This window comes from Emydura macquarii, unplaced genomic scaffold (genome assembly GCF_026122565.2).
Source record: "Emydura macquarii macquarii isolate MOO-44397 ecotype Brisbane River unplaced genomic scaffold, CSIRO-AGI_Emac_v2 contig_587, whole genome shotgun sequence".
Taxonomy (NCBI): domain Eukaryota; kingdom Metazoa; phylum Chordata; order Testudines; family Chelidae; genus Emydura; species Emydura macquarii.
This window is the reverse complement of record NW_027130724.1, coordinates 2,274,949-2,298,226: the sequence shown is the minus strand read 5'-3', so window position 1 is coordinate 2,298,226 and position 23,278 is coordinate 2,274,949. Positions and strand designations below refer to the sequence as shown.

The following is a 23,278-nucleotide window of genomic DNA, read 5'->3' as shown; positions in this document are numbered from 1 at the left end:
CAAATACATAGCTGGAATCACCTGCGCGTTAGTATAATTAAAATAGGAATTAGAACAATAAGAATGTGTTTAGACTTTATCGAATGCTTGTGAACTGCTGCATGCATTCATCTCACTTATACCCTCTGTACCCCATATTTTAAGGTAATATTTGAGCGGTTGTGTTGTGAGTCTCTGTGACTATGAAAGTCACCAGATAGGACAGAGACATTAACCAGTGTGCAGTGCTGATCTCCAACAGAAGGTGTTACATCCTGCCCAACAGGAAAAGTCCATCACCACCAGACAAGACTATTGTGGGATGTAAAAGACGACCAACGTTGTTTGTTCTGTCCTCCTCCCCATGAAGAGGACTCATACAAGTGGATTCCTTCCATCAGCTGAGTTTGCAGCTCAGAGCACGTGGCAGGAGAGGGATAAAAAACGCCAAACAAAAGGAACTGATTATCTCGATGATGCTTGGATTCTCTAGGCATGAGTAAGAGGTCCCCAGCTGCTTAGCCTTGGTTAGCACCGAAGGACGTATAGAGCTTGCTGAATAGAGACAAGTTCTTTTAACTTTGAAAAATGATTATAAAACGAAATTTGTGTATATTTATTTACCTGCCTCGATTTCCTTTCCTACTTAATCTTTATATAGTTTAGTATAGGCTACAAGAGTTGTCTTTGGTGTAAGATCTAAGGTGCAAATGATCTGCGGGTAAATGGCTGTTCTTTGGGACTGGGTGTAATCTGAATATTACAGTTATTCTTGGTATAAGGGATCATCTATCACAAAGGTATGCTCACCTGGATGGCAAGACAGATCAAAGTACCCAAGGAAACTGTCTGTGACTCCATCTTTAGGCTGTTACTGCCTGAGAAGTTCACACTTGATAGTTGGTGAAATATGAGGTTGGTACTCACACTCTTGAGTCACTGAAGGAAGCTTTACAAGATGATCTTAGAAGTGTTTTAAAAGGATCTAATGAGGGTAAGGTAACAGCACTGAAGACTGGAAAGGCAGAGGTTTCAACAGTCACAATGCAAGACAAAGAACTAGAGGAGTATAAAGAAGAAGGGTCAAATCTGAGAAATGTGATTAGGAAGAAGCAGCAGGATTTAGACACAGCCTAATGTTTAGATCAAAATGCTGCTGCTTGTGTTCTCTTCACTGTCAGACCTTTCCTCCACACAGAGATTTTTCTTGCATGTGGCACTTGCATCACCATTGCCATTCGGGGAACTTCAGTGTGAAGAACAAGAACAGCAGCTCTCAGCCACATGGATTGGAGAGGAACATTTTGCTCTTAGATTTACTTTTGTTTTCATTTGATATTTACAGAATTATAGAAATTAGAGATAAAGGAGTGGTGGCAAGAGTGGGACAAATACCATTAGCTCATTTGTCCGCCCTCTGGGCGCCAAGGAAGGATTGTTCTCTATAGTCTATTTTCTACTGCTTTTGTCTAGCCTAGTATTACGATAAAATCCCAGTCAATGGAGCCTTTACAGGTATGAGTACTACAACTTTTAGATTATTTTAGAAATCTCTCCCTTTCCACGACCCACTGCAGACTGTTAAAAATAACGGGAAAAATCAGTTGCTTTCAGCAGGTTCAGAATGAAACACAAGATGGAGAGGAGAGGATGTGATGACTACATCTGTGTCAGATGAATTACTCAAGCTCTGCTTTTCACCTTTGACAGTTCTACATCATGCCAGGCAGATTACTTTAAAATAATTGTTTTAAGTGACTGATAAGTGGGAGAGTAACTAGATTCACTCTCCTCATGCTCACAAGAATGCTGAGTCATACTCCTGTAATCTTTCATACATCACCCCTCTTTGAAACCGAGGGAGGCTAATAAGACTCTCACAACTCGAGCAGTCGAGGCTGGATGATATCTTGGAAGTAAGATGGGGACATTACATTTCTATAGGCAACATGGACCCCTTGTTCTCTTCCTTCTTTTGTGGGAATGGGAATGGGTTCTGTTTCCCACTTCTTTTGGCCATTACCATATTATACTCTCCTTGTTCTCTTACAGTAGACTATTATGAAAGGGCTCTGCTTTTATACTGATCCTGTTCACTTTTAATGAGGACAGAAATGGCTATATTCTGTCTCTTCAATGGGAAGGAGCCTGGCAATCCTCAGCGAGTCTAATCCTAGCAGGGTATCTCTATTTGGATATAGTCACCATTTTGCCTTAAATCAACAAGCCTTTGCCGTGACTATCCCTAGGGTTTTCAAACTCACTGTCCATGGAGCGTTTATTTCAGCTCTTTCCATCCCATTTAAAAGAAAATGCAGCAATAGTGTATATTCCACAAACATTTTCTGGTTTAAATGCTGTCAGGAATCTCATGCCCTTTATTTTTATTAAATAATGCTTGTTTGTTTTAATTTTTACTACTGTATTTTCTTTTTAGATTACTTGTTTTGTGATTTTTTTTAAGTGTATGTATAAACAGCTAAAACACAAAAGTCCCAAGCACTTGGGCAGGTGAGGGGCTTTATAAATCAAAGTATTACCTAATACAGCATCGTCTTAATTACACTATAGTGTCCTCCTTTGACTCAGACTTCATTTTGGACTAACTAGCACATACCAATAATTTTTTTTTTTAAATATTTTATACACAATCTGATACAATGAGCAATTTGTTTAGCATCATCTGTAGAAAAACTACATTTACCAATTACAGCAAATGAAATTAACCAAATGCTTGTAATTCTTATAAGGCAAGCTGCAATATACAGCATTATAGAAGATATTCTAATTATTACATCTATTTACAAAGAACAAATCACTGAAATAACTGGTGTCACATATAAAGACAAAACAACCATGACTTTAAAGTACTAAAATGTTAAATTAAAAAAGTAGTGTTAAAAAACACTATTAACCAAAAATTGGTAAGTTACTTCTTACAAGAACTTTGACGAATCAGGCTTCTAACTGGCATCCTGGTTTATATCAGACAAACTCTTGCCAGGAAGCAAGAGTAAAAATGTAATTTATTCAGACACACACTATCCACAATCATGAGATTGTGAAACAGAAACAGGGATTTCTAGAAACTATTTTAAAAACACAATCAAACATATAATTTGTAAAGGTTTAACTGTCTAAGGTATAAATTAATCCCTGAAATTTTGCTTTGAAAAACATGCTTAATAAAGCAGGCCTCTACCGTTTAATGAAGTGGAAGTGCTTATATATCATTTATTATTGCTGAGAAAAGAAAGAGACCTATAGTGAACAAGGTAGATCTGTATTCTTCAGCTGTCCCACACAATTGCTACTCTTCTCCAGTAAAACAATAACTTTCACTTGTAAAGCTGTTATTAGCTGTACCGAGTGATCACCACATTTGCATGCCATGGAATAAATGCAGCCATGTAAAACAAGTCATGATATGCTAACTATTGCCATTAAAAACTAGCTGACTGAGCATAGGGCAAATAAAGTGCCTAGATATGGGTTTATTAAAGTACATAAAACAGATCTTCATATGCTTCAGGCCACTGTAGACATTAATTCACAACAAGAGCAAACAAAAGTTGGTAAAATTCTCTCACTGGACTGGTCTTCCTACAGGAGCGCCAGACATGTAATAGAATAACCTCAGATTAAGAAAATCCTTCAAAACAGTAGTGGAAGAGTTGAACTATTACATACACACAATATATATAAGAAACAAAGCTCAAGATCTGTTTAGACACCAAATGCAAGCATGTTTGGGTACCCAGTTACAACTCCATTATCCCTGATCTGTTTCTAGCATATTGCTTAGAATGGATTTTACCCATGTTTCAGAAAGAGATTAAAGCTTTGGCAATCTCCCAGGGCATTTGAGCATTGGGTGGATCAAACAGTGGCCTAGGTGCACCAGGATGGCAATTCCTTCAACTAAGGATAAAGCTATGTCTTACCAGAAAGGCACTCCACACCAGGTACATTGCTAGCATAGTCTGGGAAAGATTATGAACAGAGCAGCAGAAAATTAGGGCTGTGGCTGCCTGTGAAAAACCTGAGAGTTCTCAACTACATGGAGAGCTTCTACTTCTTCTGAGACCACTAGCTTTATAGCAAGCATCAGAAATATTTCCTCTACACAGATTTGTAAGACAAAATTTCCCTTCATTTTTATTATGGGCCTACCTACTGGCATTGCTCTGATTGCAAAGGTTGTCTCAGTAATTTTATTAGAAACCCTGGATGAGATTTTTGAAAGCCAATAAGGGAATTTAACCACAGAACTCTCCTTGTGGTAAAGTCCCCTAGGTAAATCTAAAAGACTCAGGCTCTACTTTTAAGGTGTTTCCACATCTGGACATTAAAGTTTTGATATGAGCTGAAACGTCCCCTATGGCACCAGGACTTTTGGAGCACAACCCTACCCAATCCACTACAACTGGGTGTGGAACTAAAATATTGATTAGGTGCATCAGCCACATAAATCACCACCACTACAACAGCACACCACCCCTGAGAAATATGTTTTAACCCAATTCTGGCAATTGTTAAGTTACGGGGAGAAAAAAGAAAGACTGGTTTCTGGTAAGGATGGTTACCTCTTTAGGGAAGGAAGCAGTATTTACAGAGATGAACTCATAAGAAACAGAAGATCCTGTTTTGATGCAAATGTCACTGACAACTATCATCATCAAACCAGATCTTCAAAAAGATACTTAAGTGGCTAAGGAGCACAAGTCCAGATGACTTTTCCTGAGACTTGTGCTCCTAAATTTTCTCAAACATTTGAAAATCTCACCCACAGACTATGAAAATTTCTTTACACACACACACACACACACACACACACACACACACACACACACACACACACACACACACACACACACACACACACACACACACACACACACACACACACACACGTGGCTCATTAAAGTTACCTATACCAATAATTTATAAATTTTTAGCTAACAGTCACTAATAATGTAAGTTAAGTGGTGTAGGGAATTAGTGGTTTCTCAAGAGGAGTTTAAATCCTGACTTAGGTCGCAGGTAAAAATAAGCATAGTGGTCTCATTTAGTACCCATTTATCCACATTGCAAGGCAACACAGTTAGTACATCTAAGTCTTGGGAGTCCCAAAACCTGAATAGCAAGGGATTTTATAGGAAAAGACTGAGATGTTCAAAGGAATCCTGCACTACGAGTGACTTTCACTAATTCATTTAGTTCTTTCAAGAGCACCAATTTCACACTTGATTTTATAATTTAGAAAAAGGTGGCACAGAAATGCAATACAAACTTAAGCTAGGTTGGCCTTACCTGAGCTGGATATTAGGTTCCGCGCTGCATCAGTTCAGGCTAAGTTGTCCTCTCCCCATTGGGCCTAACTGGTAGAAAATATTTCCAGTTCCAAAATGTTCACCTACATGACTCTTAAATTAAGTCTTCTGTCTGTAGATGTCACCTCCAGGCAATCCAAGCTCTGCTCACTCTCTGTCTCACTCACACTCCCCCAAGTCAACGCAGCATCATCTCTCTCTCTAGTGCTCCTCCACAAAAGTGTTCATTGCAGGGGGAAATGCAGCGCTGGAAGATGTCACTATGCAGACTCTCTTCCCTCTACCAGGCTCACTGCAAAGAAAACAAGAAGAGGTCAATCAGCTTTGTTTCTTAAACCCTGGATGTATTTTTGTCAAACTCAGGATCTATTTGCAAACAAACGTTTTAAAACATTCTATCTATGTGAACTTCCAAGTAAATACACTCAGAACTTGTCTATAGGGGGTTACAATGGCTGTAACCCTGTAGTGTCAATGCTACGGAGAAGTTACTACATCAATGGAAGGAGTTCTTCTATAGTGATAGTAATTCCACCTCCCAGAGGCATGCCTACATTGCAATAAAACACCTGCAGCTAACCCATGTCAGCTGACTCAGGCTCATGGAGCAGTAAAATTTCAGTGCAGACATCTTGGCTGCAGCCCAAGCTCTGGGATCCTCCCCCCATTATGGGGTCCAAGAGCTCAAGATCCAGCCTGACCCCAAATATCTACACTGCAGTTTTATAGCCCCACAGCCCAGGTCAGCCATAGGTGTTTTATTGCCATGTAGTAACACTCTGAGCAATGGTAGCTAGGCTGACCAAAAATGCTGCTGTTGACCGACCTACATCTACACTGGGGTTTAGGTAGAATAGCTGCAGCACTCTGCACCAAAGCTATGTCCATCTGGCCTCACGATCACGATGCCTCAACTACTTTGTACAACATTTTAAGGGTGTAAACCACCAAGGATAAAATGAAGCATTAAAGGTGGTACAAAGGACCGTAAATAACAATGGCTCTGAAACTGAGCAATTAAGGATTAAGGCTGAGTTTTTATAAACATTTCCCAAGCTGCATTGTCTGAGAAACTGTGGAGTAGTCTCCCAAAGGAAATGTAGGGAGTTCCAAGGTTCAAGTATTGAACAGTGGGCTGGACTAAGCAGTAGAAAATATATCAAAGGGAGAATCCTGAACTGGCCAAGGTGGAGGGATTACATGCCTCACTAGGTCTTTCCATTTCCAACATTTGCTTCTTTGTGGATGCACATGAACCGGATATATCTGTGCAGCCAAACAGCTGTTAAAGCCAGTGGGCAGTGATGCAGTCACTCAGCCAGTAATTTCACAAAGCAAGGGGCAGAATATAGAATAAGAGCACACAACTGGCCATACGTTTAGATCTTAGAAGCAACACACAAAAAGAATATTTAAAACAGTCATGACCTCATTTTGTTCATTTTTGGCAGAATTTTGTGATCTGACCAGACGCTCTGGATGCAGTAAAATGCAGCCAATGTGCCTACAGCCACATGATGTCATGTGCCTGTAATTTGTTTATCCAGAGAGGCTCAGTTCAAACACAGCATCTGTTTTCAGTGGGGTCCTGTGTTTTACCACATTTTCTGGCTTGGTTGACTGATTCAGTAGGTCAAGTGGATTTACCTAGATTCAGTGGTTCCCAACCTTTTTGGCTCGAGGGCCACAAATATCATTTTTACAACCCTGAAGTGCCACGAGTCTATCAACTCATAAAAAATGTATTGACGTACACACCATTAAGGACTACAAATCACTACGTATTTTAAGTAAACATTTTGATGCTACTGTGCTCATTTTTACATTCACTGTTTTATACCTACAAATTACTCTCAGTCTGTCACGCACTCACAGACAAAGCGCTAGTGTAGATAAGTGACTGTCACTACACACTGAAACACATGACCTGGCAGCTAAGTGCAGGCCAAACTGTAAGAGACTAATTTTGAGAGTCCTGCCCCTCCTCAAGCATGGTAGGTCCTGGCTGCTCCACCAGCAGCTCCCCACCCCACTGCAGCCAGACGGAAGGAGTTCGCCGATCTCCCAGCCCCCTGGCTGCAGCAGGGAAACTGCACGTGTCCTATAGCCCTGTGCACTCCAACTGGCTCCCTAGGCAGTGGCTCCCTTCTGCAGCCAGTGGGACGGGAAATCAGTGCTCCCCACCCTCTGGCTCCAGCAGGGACCTCAGCACCTATGGACCCAGGAGAAACACTTTGCCGTGCTCCCCGCTACAGCCAGGGGGAGTGGAGCGCTGATCTCCCATCCCCTTGGCTGGAGCAAGGAGCCTGCACCAGTCTTGTAGCCCTGCGACAATGCGCTCTGCCTGATTCCTTGGGTGGCGGCTCCCTTCTGCAGCCAGCAGGAGGATAGAGGTGGGCCACTTTGAATGATCCTGCAGGCCACTTTTGGCCCCCGGGCCACAGGTTGGGAACCACCAACCTAGAAGTCTCAAAGCGAGTTAACCTATGGAGACGGCAGACACTTACTATATAACATCACCCTCAGTTTTCCTAGAGGAAAGCACAAGACCCTCCTAGTCCTTTGCTCTACTTCACTATCCCATACTGTTAACGAGAGAAGAGTGCTAATGGAAAGACAGAGCTGGTTTCCCAGCTCTTGCAGCTGCTACCAGCTACATTTTAGCTGGAATTATCCTGGCCATTTGCTGACAGATAACACGACAATGCCCAATGGCACAAAGAAATTGCCTGTCATCCACAACATTACAGGAAACTGTTAGACCTTCATCCTGCAATACTTTCTCAAGACACCAAAAAAAGATGTTAGATTGTAATCTGTGATGTGTACAACACACAAACTTTGACAGCTGCTTAGTATTCTCCAGCTGAGAACCTGAAAAGTATTTTCCCATCACTAGCTAGGCTTTGAGGGCAAAGATTAAGTGATTTGTCAAAAAACACACAAAATAATACAGTGAATTACTCCATGGAGTCCTGCACAGCAGAATGCAGTACCTTCACTTTACTTGGATTTTGTAAAATGGTTGCTGCAGCAAATTGTTTACCAGGGCAGCTCAAGATATTTATTTCACTAGAAAAAATAAACTCATCATTGGCAGAGACAGCAGAAGGAGGAGGAGGCTTGGCAAGCAGAATCATTTTTAATAGTTCCTAGAAAAATGTACAGTTTTGTAGTTCTTACCTCAAATAATTCAGAGAAAGAAAAAGCTGCTTTAGCAGGCATAAAACAAACAGTCAGTTTCTCACAGTGTGAAATTTTTATGTGAAACTGACAAGCCACCTCAAGGAGAAAATTTGTGATTGTGCCCAGAAGAAGATGTAAAGCCCATTTTCAGTATGAATAGGCTGTATTAATGGTGTGACTTCAATCTCATTCACAAGTACTTGTGAACACACTTGCATTCAAAGTGTCAATCCCAAGGCACCTAAATCCCCAACATTCACAATGCCCTCAGTGACACCTCCCTCCATGTTTCTCCAACCACTATACAGCCAAAAACATAATGACCAAAATAAATAGCCAGTCTAGAACACTTTACACATTCCTCCTCAGAAGTGGTTGCATTTATTGTGAGTAGTGCTTTATGTTTTTTTATACGTGCCTACACTCACCACACAGTGTGTATATAAAACACTTTGGAAAATTTTTATCACAATAATAATCTTTTTCTGTAAGACGGCAACCTTAGGTGAGAGTGATTCGATGGATAAGAATTTGCTGGAAAAGACTTTTACTTACAGAAATGGTAAAAGCAATCAAATGTCGTAGGTGCCTTTGACATAACCTAAAAAGATCCCAAATATGGAAGTAAGATTTAAGGTAACCTACAACCAATAAGCCACCAGGCAACCAATTTCAAATCCGCCTCCCTCTCAAACATTTCGCATGGTTACAATTCACTCCCATTTTCCATTGCAGGAGGAAAGGGGAGGAGGCGGCGGCACTTTGCAATGTGCGCTGAAGGTCACCAGATTCAGCCCATCTCAGACCAACCGTTATGGGACAGCGAGGTAAGAGAGATACAATTAAAAATGGGGGGGCTCATGCAGAGAACACCCCAGTAGCAGCTTCCTCTTGTTTATATCATTGAAGCTCCAGCTTGAATGACTCTGCTGATCTTAACTATGGTAGTGTGGCACAGGGAAAGAGATGGCTTTAAATGAAAGCTAGACACTGGAAGTAGAACTAAGTTTCTTGTTGTGAGACTCCTGTAGCAATTCTTCTGCAGCATCTATTTTTAGACCTCAGAGAGAATAAACAAATACCAAAAAACATTGTTTTTGTTCCCCTCCCCCAGGGAACCTATCCTTCAGTTGATGAGAGTTCCAGATATGGATTTTTTGTAGCCTCATAATATTAAAGATTTCCACTTGACCCTATTAAAATACAAGCAGCAGACTGGAGAAAGCAGAAAACTACAAGTTTTTGGGAAACACTCAAGAAACTAATTTTTTTTTCCTCTCATGGCTGCAAAAAAAGAGACAGTGAAACCAAAAAGAACTCCCCACTCTCCCACACACACAACATTTTTTGGAATGAAAAATGCATATTGTACTTGAGTGGAAAGAAACTGTATAAACATGGCCTGTAGAAGTCAGATTCTTCTTGCTTAAGACAGGATGAGAAGTAAATCAAAATTTCTCTAATTGCAAATTTAAGCCAGCCAGAGGGCAACAAAAATGATTAGGGGGCTGGAGCACAGGACTTATGAGGAGAGGCTGAGGGAACTAGGCTTGTTTAGTCTGCAGAAGAGAAGAATGAGGGGAGATTTGATAGCAGCCTTTAACTACCTGAAAGGGGGTTCCAGGGAGGATGGAACTAGACTGTTCTCAGTGGTGGCAAATGACAGAACAAGGAGCAACGGTCTCAAATTGCAGTGGGGGAGATCTAGGTTGGACATTAGGAAAAAGTTTTTCACTAGGAGGGTGGTGAAGCACTGGAATGGGTTACCTAGAGAGGTGGTTGAATCTCCATCTTTAGAGGTTTTTAAGATGCGGCTTGACAAAACCCTCGCTGGGATTATTTAGCTGAGGTTAGTCCTGCTTGAGCAGGGGGTTGGACTAGATGACCTCCTGACATCCCTTCCAACTCTATGATTATATACTAGACCATGTGTCCAAGGAATGCAAACAAATCAGACAAATACAAAGTGAGACTGGTGACTGATTTACTAGAACATCAACCAAGTGTTTTAAGCGTCCGTAACATAAAAAAGCAAAGTGAACTAGAGATTGCTGCTTCACATCTTCAAGAAAAATTTGTAAGAATCAAGTCATAACCCAAACTGGCCTTTTGTCTGCCAGGTCAGACACACCCAACTATTTCATCTCATCTAATACAGGGGAATAATAAGAGGCAAGTAAATGGACAGAGAGTCTGCCAAAACCACACTTTCTTCCCAGAATACATTCCTCCCCTAGATATACTTCTCCACTCTCGTCAGTCCATGCCAAATGGATCACATTACTTCTCCTCCCAAAATCCCAGCTCATGTATGTCATTTGCATGTGACTGCACAGAGCAGCATCTGGTAATGTAACGCCTTTCACTGCATTTCCTTTTCCTACACAGTCCACCTGCTTCCATAACCGAACACACAATTAGATGTACCTGGCCTCAGCCAATTACAGGCTGCACAACTAGAACCAACCACTAAGTGATGTATATGATTGACAGCCATCCTCTGGCTAACATCTTTGATTAAAATCAGGCTCTCCAGAGCTAAAAGCTTGAATCTACACAGCTTGCACTAAACAGCCAGGCTCTCTGGTTTAGCGCCTTAACAGACTCTCATCCTGTGTGGATCAGGCTACAGAGAGGCACACTTGCACACTGAAGAGGGTGTTACAGTGGCATTCCCAAGATATTCAGCCCCTGACATCTCTGATACACTGGTCTCTTGTGGGTAAGCGGAATACTATCATATAGCAGCTGAGAAGAAGAGCCAAACAGAATTTTTTTTTTTTTTTTTTTTTAAATATGTACCCAAAACTTGCCCTCTCCTATACTCAAGAAAGGGCTTTCACTACAGAAAGCAAAAATAAATTAACATCACCAGAATCTTGAGTCCTCTTTACTACTAGTGGGTCTGTTTACTTTTAGAAAGAAGCCCAGTAAGAGGAGACACGATGCAAGTATATAAAATAATTAGTGGTATAGAGAAAGTAGATTAGGAGCATTTGTTTCTCTGGCTTCAGAATACAAGAATATGGGAACAGTCAATGAGAAATTCAAAACCTGGTAAAAGGCCATTTTTTTTACACTAGGTGTGATTAAACTGTCAAACTCGTTGCCACAGGATATTACGGAGGGCAAGAATTTAGCAAGGTTCAAAAAGGGATTAGATTTTTAGATGGATATCAAGAATCTAAAGTTATTATAATTAATGACAATAAAAGTTTTGGAAGGGTTATTAAACTTTGTGCCTCAGGTTTTAAGCCCCTCTGCCTAACAGAGATCAGAAAGAGAACAATGAGGGGTACAGATTAGTCCACAGGTACTTACTGCCAGGTTTACACATCCTCCTCTGTGGCATGTGGTTCTGCTCACAGTCAGCGACAGGACACTGGACTAGATGGACCACTGCTCTGATCCAGTCTGGAAAATTATACTTCTATGAAAATACACATTTTAAATTATCTTTTCCCCTCAGACCCATCCTTATTCTTCAGACGAGACCTTACAGGATTTAATAATCAATGATATATGCCAAGAATGGATCCCACATACTCAGTCTCAAGCTTGTTTTTTAATCCACAAAGTATATTTTTCATATTTGGCTGCTTTCCCCCCCCATATTTGGCTGCCTCTGCTGAAGACATAATTCATTTCCTTTTTGCTGGCAATGCCTTGGATTTCCATTGCCTCAGTATTACTATTCTGGCTACCAATATGCTGATTCTGGTTAACTCTTCTTTTTAAACACCCAAGTAATCATATCAAATAACAGAAAATTTTACGGAAACCGGAAGTGTTAAATCCAAGATCTGAATTGTGCTGAGACATGATCTTCCAGCATTCTGCAATCTTTGTATAACCCTGAAAGATATAGCATCAGCATATGAAAATCGCCAGAATTCTTAAAAGGGGCATCAACTTAAAACTACTCTTTCAACCATTTTTTTGCCTGCTACAAATCCTAAAATTACTAGAACTAAAAGATCAGAAGAATTTTTTTTCCATTTTTGGTTTATTTTATGCAATTGAAGCCCTTTTGACTAAGCAGGGGAAACAGTTAAATGAATTACATACAATAAATAATTTCCCCTGGTTTTTGTGTGGATCTTTCACACAGCAAAAGGAGAGAAACGACTGTCTAAAAAAATAGGAAAACTGGTAGGGGAACTCAAAGACAGATACAGTACTTACCTAACATTTTTTAAACTGACAAAATGTCAATAGCATATTTGCCAAGCAGAAGATTCTGTTAAGCACAACTCACAAACTTAAACCCTATGTTACTTTGGTTTATTAATTTTAAAAAATCTTGGCTCACTATTTTTCATCATCTTTAAATCAATTTCCATATATATTTGGTCAGTCCTGCCAAGAGCACCTTACAACTCATGCTTGGTGTCTGCCACCATTTTAAAGCAATGGTAGCCAAAGCTGTTAGCAATCTTTAGCTAAGGAGGATCTAGTAGTTTAATTGTGTCTGAAAAATATGAAGACTGACTACATTTACCTTTCCAGCAGAATGAAAGGGATTTAACACTAACTTTTAGGTTCTGCTGAACAGAATATATTGATGTTTTGAGGCATGTGATGACATCACAATATTGAACATATCTTTTAAATAAATATGCAATGGAACTGCATAACTCAGAAGGGTGGAACTATAAAGCCTTGAAGACTGATGGGTTAACATCCAAGCAGCTGAAAGTCTCTACCATCTGATGCTATCTGAGGTGACGTTTGCGAAATGTGTAAGTACTCTCAGTCCCACATCACAAACTGGTACCCTAAGTGAGACCCGAGATTGAAGTCTGAAGATGGAACTCTCCCTCTGACTCCTAATATCAAAGAGGAGGTATAGTAGTGTAGCAGACAGGATTAGGGGTTAAGATAATATGCACTCCTGCTACCTGTGCTGCATCTGTTCTGGAGATAGATACTACTTGTCTCTCTCTAAGGCAGTCAGTTCAGCACCACTTACCAGCAATAAACACTTATAAATATGAGTGTTTTTAAAAATATTTTTTAAAATGTATTTGGCATTTTGTGCATTTCTTAATTAGTTAAACACCACCTCTGAGGCTCTATGCAAGGTTTAGTCATGTCATATGCTGCTGTCTCCCCACCTCCCACAAACTTCATAAGGATCTCGCCACTGCTGTGTTAGCACTTTACTTCTGCTGGCAAGTGCCAGTTTGCACATTTACGAATGCACAGTGAAGCCAGAGGCTGTGAGAGGTGAAGGAGAAGGCGCCCCCTCTTTTCACAACACCTTGAGAGAGGGAGTGCAACAGGGACACTGGAAGCAGTGTTTACAGATCATAGCATCCTCTCACCCTGCTAGCAGATGGTTCTCTTTCCATATACTAGAGAACTATCAGCATTGGAAATTTCCCAGCTCCTCAAGGCAAATGGCCCTTTGGCTGTCTTAATAAAACATCTCTGTTGCTAGGTCTGCAGGAGTAGAAATAGATTATAGAACACAACACAAAAACAGAGCTGTACTGTTACAGTCTGAGGCTGTTAACCCTCATCTGAAGTACTGTGTGGAGGCTTAGTCTCTGTGCCCCAGGAAATCTATTATTGCCTGGGAGTGTGTGGGAAGCACAGGGCTGATACTAGCTTTAACCATCTAAAAAGACAGAGGAGCTGGGCTTTTTATTGGGGGAGAGAAGACTACGAAGTGCCCTGATGTAGCATTTAAAACATTGAGATTAATAAAATGACAGATTACACGACCACTTTAGAGATTTTTATGTCTGTGAGAGGTTCAGTCAGAAACTAGGAGTAAAACAGATAAATCTATTAGTTCTATTAGCCAATTATTTAAAATTACAAGAACAAAATGCAAGAGAGAGTCAGCTTGTCCCTTTTAGTAACAAGCAGCACATAATCCAGTACTAACAGACTCTATACCCCAATACCTCTCTTCACATGCCATACAAAACTAATATGAACCAGAAATCTGGTTTGCCAGGTCAGATATTCCCCACCCCTGAGTTTTGAAGAAGTTATTATGATCACAGACTTGTAGGCTAAACAGAGAACAAACAAACAAACAAAAAAAAGCTATCTTCACATGTGGCCTAAAACAGAATTTAAACTCTGGCCTTTAGACTGAAGATCAGTACACTACCTCCCTAAATTCTTCATTATACAAGATGAAAACAGCCCATTTCTCTCAGAGCTGCTCACTGTGCCTGAATTCCTGCTAGGAGCTGGATGACTGCAATGAATTCTGCTTATAACTGCAGCTCTCAGGAGGCAGTCGTGCCATTTGAGCAGAAAACCGTTCCAAAAGCTCTATAACGAGACTCTTGCTACTTACTGCCAATGCACCATAAATAAATATTTACCAATGGAAAGATCTCTGATTTTCATAAGCAGTGTGCACAAACAACAAGCATCCCAATTCAATTACAAGCAGCTAAACTGCTAACGGAAAAGATGTTGCTTTTCCCTTCCTGAAGGCAGTCACAGGGTAATATGTGCTTGAAGAGACGCCATCCTCCGCCTCACATGACATCAGCTATTCAATAAATGAACTAAACCAAGAGACTGAGGAGTAATGAGGTTTGGGATGGTGACACTAAGCTCTTGGGAACAATAGCTCAAGTGAGTCCTTGTGTTGTTATTCACGGTAGAGATCACTGGGAAGCTAGCCGTTACCCTGAAGAACCTTGTAGTAAATGCACTCTGCTACAATGTACATATGCTATGCTGTCAGTAGGTCACTGTTTTCCAAAAACCTCCTAGCTTGCTCCTACTGTAAGAACAGAATCATCAGACACATAAATGAACACAATATGTTGATGAAGAGCCAACATGGCTTTTGTAAGGGGAAATCATCCCCCACCAATCTGTCAGAATTCTTCGAGGGAGGTCAACAAACATGTAGACAAGGGTGATCCAGTGGATATAGTGTACTTGAACTGTGTCTGAAAGCCCTTGACAAAATCCTTCACCTAAGGTTCTTAAGCAAAGTAAGGAGTCGATGGATAAGAGGGATGGTCCTCTCATGGATCAATGACTGGTTAAAAGCTAAGAGACAAAGGGTCCCCCCCCCCAGGATCTGTACTGGGACTAGTGCTGTTCACCATTCATAAACAATCTGGAAAAAGGGGTAAACTGAGGTGGCAAAGTTTGCAGATGATACAAAATTATTCAAGATAGCTAAGTCCAATGCTGACTCTGATGAGTTACAAAGGGATCTCACAAAATGTCACTGGGCAACAAAATGAAATACAATGTTGATAAATGCAATGTAAAGCACATTAGAAAATAGAATTCCAACTCTACATACAAAATGATTGGGTCTAAATTAGCTGCTACTTCTAATGAACAAGAGCTTGGAGACATTGTGGACAGTTTTCTGAAAATATCTGCTCAATGTGCATCAGCAGTCAAAAAAAGCTAACAATGTTAGGAACCATTAGGAAAGGGATAGTCAGAAAATATCAAAACGCCACTATAGAAATCCATGGTATGCCCACAGCTGGACTACTATGTGCAGTTCTGGTTACCCACTCTCAAAAAAAGAAAAAAAAATTAGAATTGGACTAAGTAAAGAGAAGGGCTACAAAAATTATTAGGAATATGGAAGAGCTTCCATATGAGAAGAGGTTAAAAAGACTAGACTGTTCAGCTTAGAAAAGAGATGACCAAAGAGAGATATGATAGGGGTCTATAAAAACATGAATGGTGTGGAGAAAGCGAATAAGGAAGTGTTATTTACCCCTTCACATAACACACGAAACAGAGATCACTCAATGAAATTAATAGGCAGCAGGTTTAAGACAAACATAAGGAATTATTTCTTCACACAATGTGCGCTCAACTTGTAGAGCTCATTGCCGGGGGAAGTATAACTGGGTTAAAAAAAAGAATGAGATAAGTTCCTGGAAGATAGGTCCATCAATGACTATTAACCAAGAAGCTTAGGGATGCAATCCCATGCTCTGAGTGTCCCTAAATCTCTGACTGCTAAAAGATGGCACCAATAACAGGGAACGAATCACTTGATATTTGCCTTGTTTTGTTCACTCCCTCTGAAGCATCTGGCACCTGCCATTGTCAGAGATAGGATACAGGAGCAGATAAACCATTGATCTGACTCAGTATGGCCACTTTTATGTGTACCCCAATATTTACTATCTGATCTGTCTGTGGGTTACTCAGGGGAGCAAATCTAAGGCTGTCTAACATGTGACCTGCTTAGTCTGGAAAGTCCTAGGTAAAGCTATCAGGGTTACAGCACCTCGACATTTACAGAGGTAGAAGGGGAAAATGAGAGCTCTGCTATTCTCAAAAAAACCCCACTCTTCCCAAAGTATCCCTGCAGTGGGTAAAGCTAAGAGAAGGCAACTTAACTTATTTCCACAAGGAGAGCAGAGAACACAGCAGCTGTAAGGAACTAGTGAGGTCCCAAAAATTCTTAGTATCTCATAATGCCTTTTTTCCCCTCAGACTAAACCTGGAGTTATTTGGATAGTTTGGGATGGAAAAATTGGAGAAAGTCCAGAGGAGAGTAACAAAAGATATAAAATATTTAGCAAACCTGACCCATGAAGAAAGGTTTTTAAAAAATGGCCATGTTTAATCTTGAGGAAAGAAGACTAAGGGGGGGGGGGGGGGGACGACGACGACGACACACCGTATAACAGTCTTCAATTATGTTAAGGACTGCTATAAAAAGAATGGAGATCAATTATTCTCCATGTCCACTGAAGGTAGGACAAGTAGTAATGGGCTTAATCTGCAGCAAGGGAGATTAAGGCCTGGTCTATGCAAGGAAATTTGTTTGGTATAACTACATCACCCAAGGGATGTGAAAAATCCACATGCCTGAACAACAGTTAAACCGACCTAACCGCTGGTATAGACAGTGTTAGGCTGAGGAGAGAATTCTCCCCTTGACCTAGCTACCATCTCTCAGGGCAGTGGATTACCTACATTGACGGGAGAACTCCTCCTGGCAGCACAGACAGCATCTTCACTGATGCACTATAGCAGCACTTTAAGTATAGACAAGCCCTTCGAAAGTATTTTCTAATATCTAACCTAACGTTAAGGGTAGTTAAGCTCTGCAATAAGCTTCCAAGGGAAGTTGTGGAATCCCCATCTCTGGAGGTTTTTCAAAACAGTTTAAACAAACACCTGTCAGGGATGATCTAGGTTTACTTGGACCTGCCACAGAACAGAGGGCTGGGACTTGATGATTTCTCAAGGTCCCTTCCAAATCTACATTTCTCTGACTCCTCTGTCATGGCAACTATATCTGCAGCATTCTAGGGCTCCCCTTTTCCTCCCTCTAAAGGAAAAGTTGGGGAAGGACATGATAGTCTGGGCACAAACAGTGCCCGACATGTTGTCTACGCAGAACGTTCACGACATCCACCAGGGTTCTGAGTAACAATAATTAAGAGAGCAGAGGCACCTTAGTAACAGCTGAAATGACCAAGTACAAATAAGAATTTAACTTAACTGATCCTTAGGAGAGAATTTCAAACTTGCACAAAACTTAACCCCCTCAAGCCTATTCAGCGACAACACACACAAACAATAGAGCACCATGTTAGAAATGTTACACAAAAGTTAGTTTGTAAAGCTCAGTATTATCTTCAGAAGTCAGGGCACGACACTTACCTTGTGGAAGCTGTTTTCTCCAAATAACCATTGTGCAGTGCAATGCAAACACTACTGAATCTTCTGCAGCTTTAAAAACAGTGACTGTAGCCCCTCAATTGTGCAAAATCAAACCTACTTTTCTCCCACTTACATTATCTTCTTTGTAATTCACAGGTCTCCAGATGTGACTCTTTTGTAGTTAAGCTTCTGTTTTACAGCCAATCAAGTGATTTTCTACCCTCTTGGTAAAAACAAAAGGAACTTCTTAGTTCAGTCAGGAACCACGATGGGTTTTGGTATTACTTCAAGTATTCTGCTTCCTGACTGAAAAGGAGGCTAGATAAAAAGGGGCTCTGCTGTTTCTCAGCAGTGAGGCAATGAATCTTTAATTCATCCATATGATTACAGATGAAGGGAAGATGGGAGTGTGGCAGTGGTATGTATGTTCACTCTCCCATTACATTGGTTTAAAAATTAAGATGATGATCTCAGCCATAGTACGGGAACTTCACCCTTTAGAAAAGTTACTAAAATTAAAAAGTAACTTTAAAAAGAGTGGAGACAGGATCAAGAAAATCCTGAATTTCATGACTGATGTTATTTTACAATCAAGTGGTAATCAGAGGAACAAAGAATTGAAGACTGGAGGGTGGTATGACTAGCAGGACAGCTTAAAGATTGTTTTGGAGGGGCATGCTTTTGAGGACAATGCATGCATTTTGAATGGGGCCATATGAAGATAGTGTTTTCTATAAGAAGGCTTAGCAGAATTTGATTTTTATAATTCCGATGGATATCCATCTTTATTTTAAAGCATTTTTTAAATTTTAATCTATTTAAATTTTCACTGTTGTGGGAAATTAGAGGGTCAGATGGGAATTATTGAATAACAGTAGACATTGAAATTCAAAAAGGCCTTAAAATGCAAATTTGTCAATGTCACATCAAAATATACAAAGTAAATATGCGAAAATCACTCTGTAGTAAGCTCTCAAGCAGTGTTTTTCTTTCTTTGCCCATTGATCCGTAAAGCTTCAAATCATCATCATCATCTCTGGAAATATTTTTGGCAGTTTGTGGGTGTATAGTCAAATTAATATTTACCAATAAAAATCTAAGCCTTCCAAGCTTACCGATAAATTGTTGATTTAATAGAATCATAGAATATTAGAGTTGGAAGGAACCTCAGGAGGTCATCTAGTCCAACCCCCTGCTCAAAGCAGGACTAACTTCAGCTATATCATCCCAGCCAGGGGTTTGTCAAGCCTCAGCTTAAAAACCTCTAAAGATGGAGATTTTACCACCTCGCTAGGTAGCCCATTCCAGTGCTTCACCACCCTCCTAGTGAAAAACTTTTTCCTAATGTCCAACCTAGACCTCCCGCCCTGCAACTTGAGACCGTTGCTCCTTGTTCTGTCATCTGCCACCACTGAGAACAGCCTAGCCTCATCATCCCTGGAACCCCCTTTCAGGTAGTTAAAGGCCGCTATCAAATCCCCCCTCATTCTTCTCTTTTGCAGACTAAACAAGCCCAGTTCCCTCAGCCTCTCCTCATAAGTCCTGTGCTCCAGCCCCCTAATCATTTTGGTTGGCCTCCGCTGGACTCTCTCCAACTTGTCCACATCCTTTTTGTAGTGGGGGGCCCAAAACTGGACACAATATTCTAAATGCGGCCTCACCAATGCCGAATAAAGGGAAATAATCACTTGCCGTGACCTGCTGGCAATGCCCCTCCTAATGCAGCCCAATATGCTATTAGCCTTCTTGACAACCAGGGCACACTGCTGACTCATATCCAGCTTTTTATCCACTGTTACCCCCAGGTCCTTTTCTGCAGAGCTGCTGCCTAGCTTGTCGGTCCCCAGTCTATAGTTGTGCATGGGACTCTTCCTTCCTAAGTGGAGGACTCTGCACTTTTCTTTGTTGAACCTCATTAGATTTCTTTTGGCCCAATCCTCCAGTTTGTTTAGGTCACTCTGTATCCTGTCCCTACCTTCCAGGGTATCTACCACTCCCCCCAGCTTAGTGTCATCCGCAAACTTGCTGAGGGTGCAATCTACCCCATCCTCCAGATCATTAACAAAGATTTGTTGCTGTGTGAGGTGTCTGACACAATTCCACTGTGTTATCCAAGAGGTAAGAGAAAGATGAGTAGTGTGAGTGCAGGACTGGGCTGAAAAAGCAGCGAGAAAGATGCACTTCCAGTCTAGTCTCCTCTGCCTGCCCCTAGTGGTAGGTTCAGCAGCTGTTGAGAGGTGGGGGAACAGTAGTGAGAGTGCAGCTGTATGATGAGTAGAGAACTATCAATCCAGGGAGACAGGAGGTTTGGGGGGAAGTTGAGATGACCTCCAAGACCTGTAGAGCTAAGGGAGGGCTTGCGTAAGTGGGATCAATGAAGTGGTAGAAATGGCCAAGAGTTGACAGGTAGGGAAGATGACACAGGAGAGTAAAGTGCATCTGGGAAAGGAGCACAGAATCACAGCGGCATGCTGGAACCAACACATTATGAAGAGTATAGAAGATACAGGGTAAAAGCAAACTACCTTCTAACTTTCATTTTTCAGAGTCCCCTGAAGAAGCATCTTCGGAACAAACATGCTTGAAGACCCAAAAGAAGGAACATAAAAAGAGAAGCTTAGAGAGCAGAGGATCTGCTTCTTTCACACAATTATAATTTTCCATGTCCTCAGCATTTCTGACAGCAGTGTACAGTAATAAAAGTGGGGAAAAACAATTCAGTGGGGACCAGATGTGCACTTCACTCCCTACAGAAGGGTTTTTTCAACATAAATAAAGCTGTCTAGGGTTGGGTGGAAATGTGTAAGGAAGGGTTAGATGGAGATGAGGAATTGTTCTCAGATGACTAAAATTTTCTCCCTTGACTTTTACAGTAGATGAGTCACTGTGCAGTACATACAAGGCACAGATTTAAAGACAGGCAGTTGGTAAGTAAAATGACAAAGAGGCACATTTTGAGCAACGCTTCACCTACGGCTAGAGATCTATATACAGCCTGAAGATAAATCTTCTATTCCTTTAACCCAACATAAACAGAATATAACAAACTTTTCCTCTTCCCTGGAACAGTGCATTTAAGAGTAAGTGGCAGTGTTCTGCATACACCACTCTCCCCGACATGGAAAAAAAAGGTTAATCCAGGTATCAACTGTGCTGTCTAAAAGTGAAGAGGGTGACTGAGGTGCTCTGGATTACATACTAGTCTCCGATACAGAATAAGTTCAACTAAAATATATTGATGGTTTATCCTGAAAGCCATCCACTTACCTACTGAAACAGAAATCCAGTTTGGAAGAGGTCACATTTCATCCAAGGAGATATTTCTGGGGCAAACAATCATGTTTGTTTACTGGCCTTATTCAATATTTGTGTTGCCATGAGAATGTACACAATTTCCCCCAACTGCTTCCAGCTTTCATGCATACCAAATCTAAAATCAGAGGCCAATCCTGAAAGGTGCTGAGCACCTCCTGATATATGCTGATCTCCCTCAACTGCCATGGACTCTGCTCTTTGCAGAAGGAGCTCAGTACTTTGCTGGAATGTGTCCTAAATGATCAATAGTAAATGAGTGAGAAGTTGACTGGCAACAGTGGGGTCGAATTTTGTTTGGAAATGTGCACAGAAAAGGGTTTTTTTTTAAATTTAAAACAAAGTATAGACTAACAGCTAGGAGATAGGCGCCACACTTCTGTTGGAACTAAAACTGCATGCTTTGAACTGAGACTTTGAAAAGTAAAAAAGAGAAAGGTATTTTAAAGAAATTGTGGATTGGAAGGACTGATGGAGAGTTAAGATCAGAGCTAGTTTGTTCTTTATAGTCAGATTGCAGAATCACTATGAGGAGTCTCTTTCTAAATGGAATTATGTAAGCAAGCCCCATAGTTAAGGTCCCCTCCATTTAAAAAAAAGACCATTTCCTAGCAGTGAATTTTTTAGGCCTTCATGCAGATTTTTTTATACACAACAGGAGTCAGAGTTTGAAACCATAATATGCCACCTAACAATGCATCTAATTTTCTAGGTACAGAGCGCGCTCAGAAAAAGGTCCCACTGAGAGAGCTTCTGTTTGGTAAAAGAGCAACCTTATGTTTTCAAACCCAATGCTGGTTTGCTTGCATCTCCTCAGACACCTGTCAAATTCCCCAATGAGATTTAATGGTAGAACATGCTGCAATATTGCTAAGAATCATGTACCATCCTTCCCTTGATAATTTAACCTTGCAAGAGCACTTTATGGGCACCAGGTCTATCAGTTAAACTGGCTGTCAGATTGTTTTACACTGGTACATTTTTATTTGTTGTTTATATAATGGGTTGTTTGTGCTCACCCATATCTTTTGTGTTGGCCCAAAGCAGGAACCCTAGTGTCATTTCCATCTCTTCGCTCATTTTACATAGGCCATGAAACCACTCACTCACATGATCTGGAGAATCTTAGTCTCATGGCCCGGTGGAGGAACTCAAATCCACAGCCACCATCTCATGGCAATCTCAGAAAAGAGTCCAAAAACCGAGTAAGCATGGTGACATCTTCCTAGAAGCAATTTAGTCAGACTGAGGGCAACACCTCATGTATTGGTGCAGGAGTGTAGAGTATATGGCTCAACAATGATACTTGGCTCTGAAACATGTGAAAGGCAATATGCTTATATAGCCTACAGAACTGCTAACATCACAATGGTCAGCAGTAACATTAAGATCTACAAAGATGTCTGTCTATCTCAAGTAAACAAATGAAAAAGTTGTAGTTTCAGGTCAGATTTTTAGTTCTTTCCCACTTCCTTAGCATCTCGGTGCTAAAAGCATCGAAGTGTGGACTCTTCCTTGCCTTATCCAAGAACAGTGCTTTCTTTCCCAAGGCAGGGATATCAGTATCATGACTGGTCAAAGCAGGAATTGTGGAAGTTGACTCCTTGCATTTCCCCCCCCTTTCCTCCTTCAAACTCCCACTGCACATGTCATAATGGGTTACTGGTCTAATTTTGAGCTAAAATAGCCTATGTCTCCAAGACTGCACAATTACTAATCTAGCAGGTGGGTAGAGGGATGAACCAGGCAGCATTCTACAGAGGTGAAGAGTGACATGTCCTGTGAGGATAGCAATAAGTCTCCTCTGCTACACCACAGCATGCAATGCACTG

General features: G+C 40.9%; 1 protein-coding gene across 3 annotated transcripts in view; it reads right to left on the bottom strand.

Moving 5' to 3' along the window:
* LOC137148041 (USP6 N-terminal-like protein) overlaps positions 1-23,278 on the bottom strand; it is a 115,647-nt gene that overhangs the window by 58,630 nt on the left and 33,739 nt on the right. For 2 of the 3 annotated variants that reach the window (XM_067540487.1, XM_067540488.1), the window contains exon 2: positions 5,293-5,604. The gene's annotated coding sequence lies outside the window, so the exon portion shown is untranslated. Of the gene's footprint in view, positions 1-5,292; positions 5,605-11,819; positions 11,873-23,278 lie in introns of those variants that run through there. The other variant, XM_067540489.1, reaches the window with a different exon arrangement.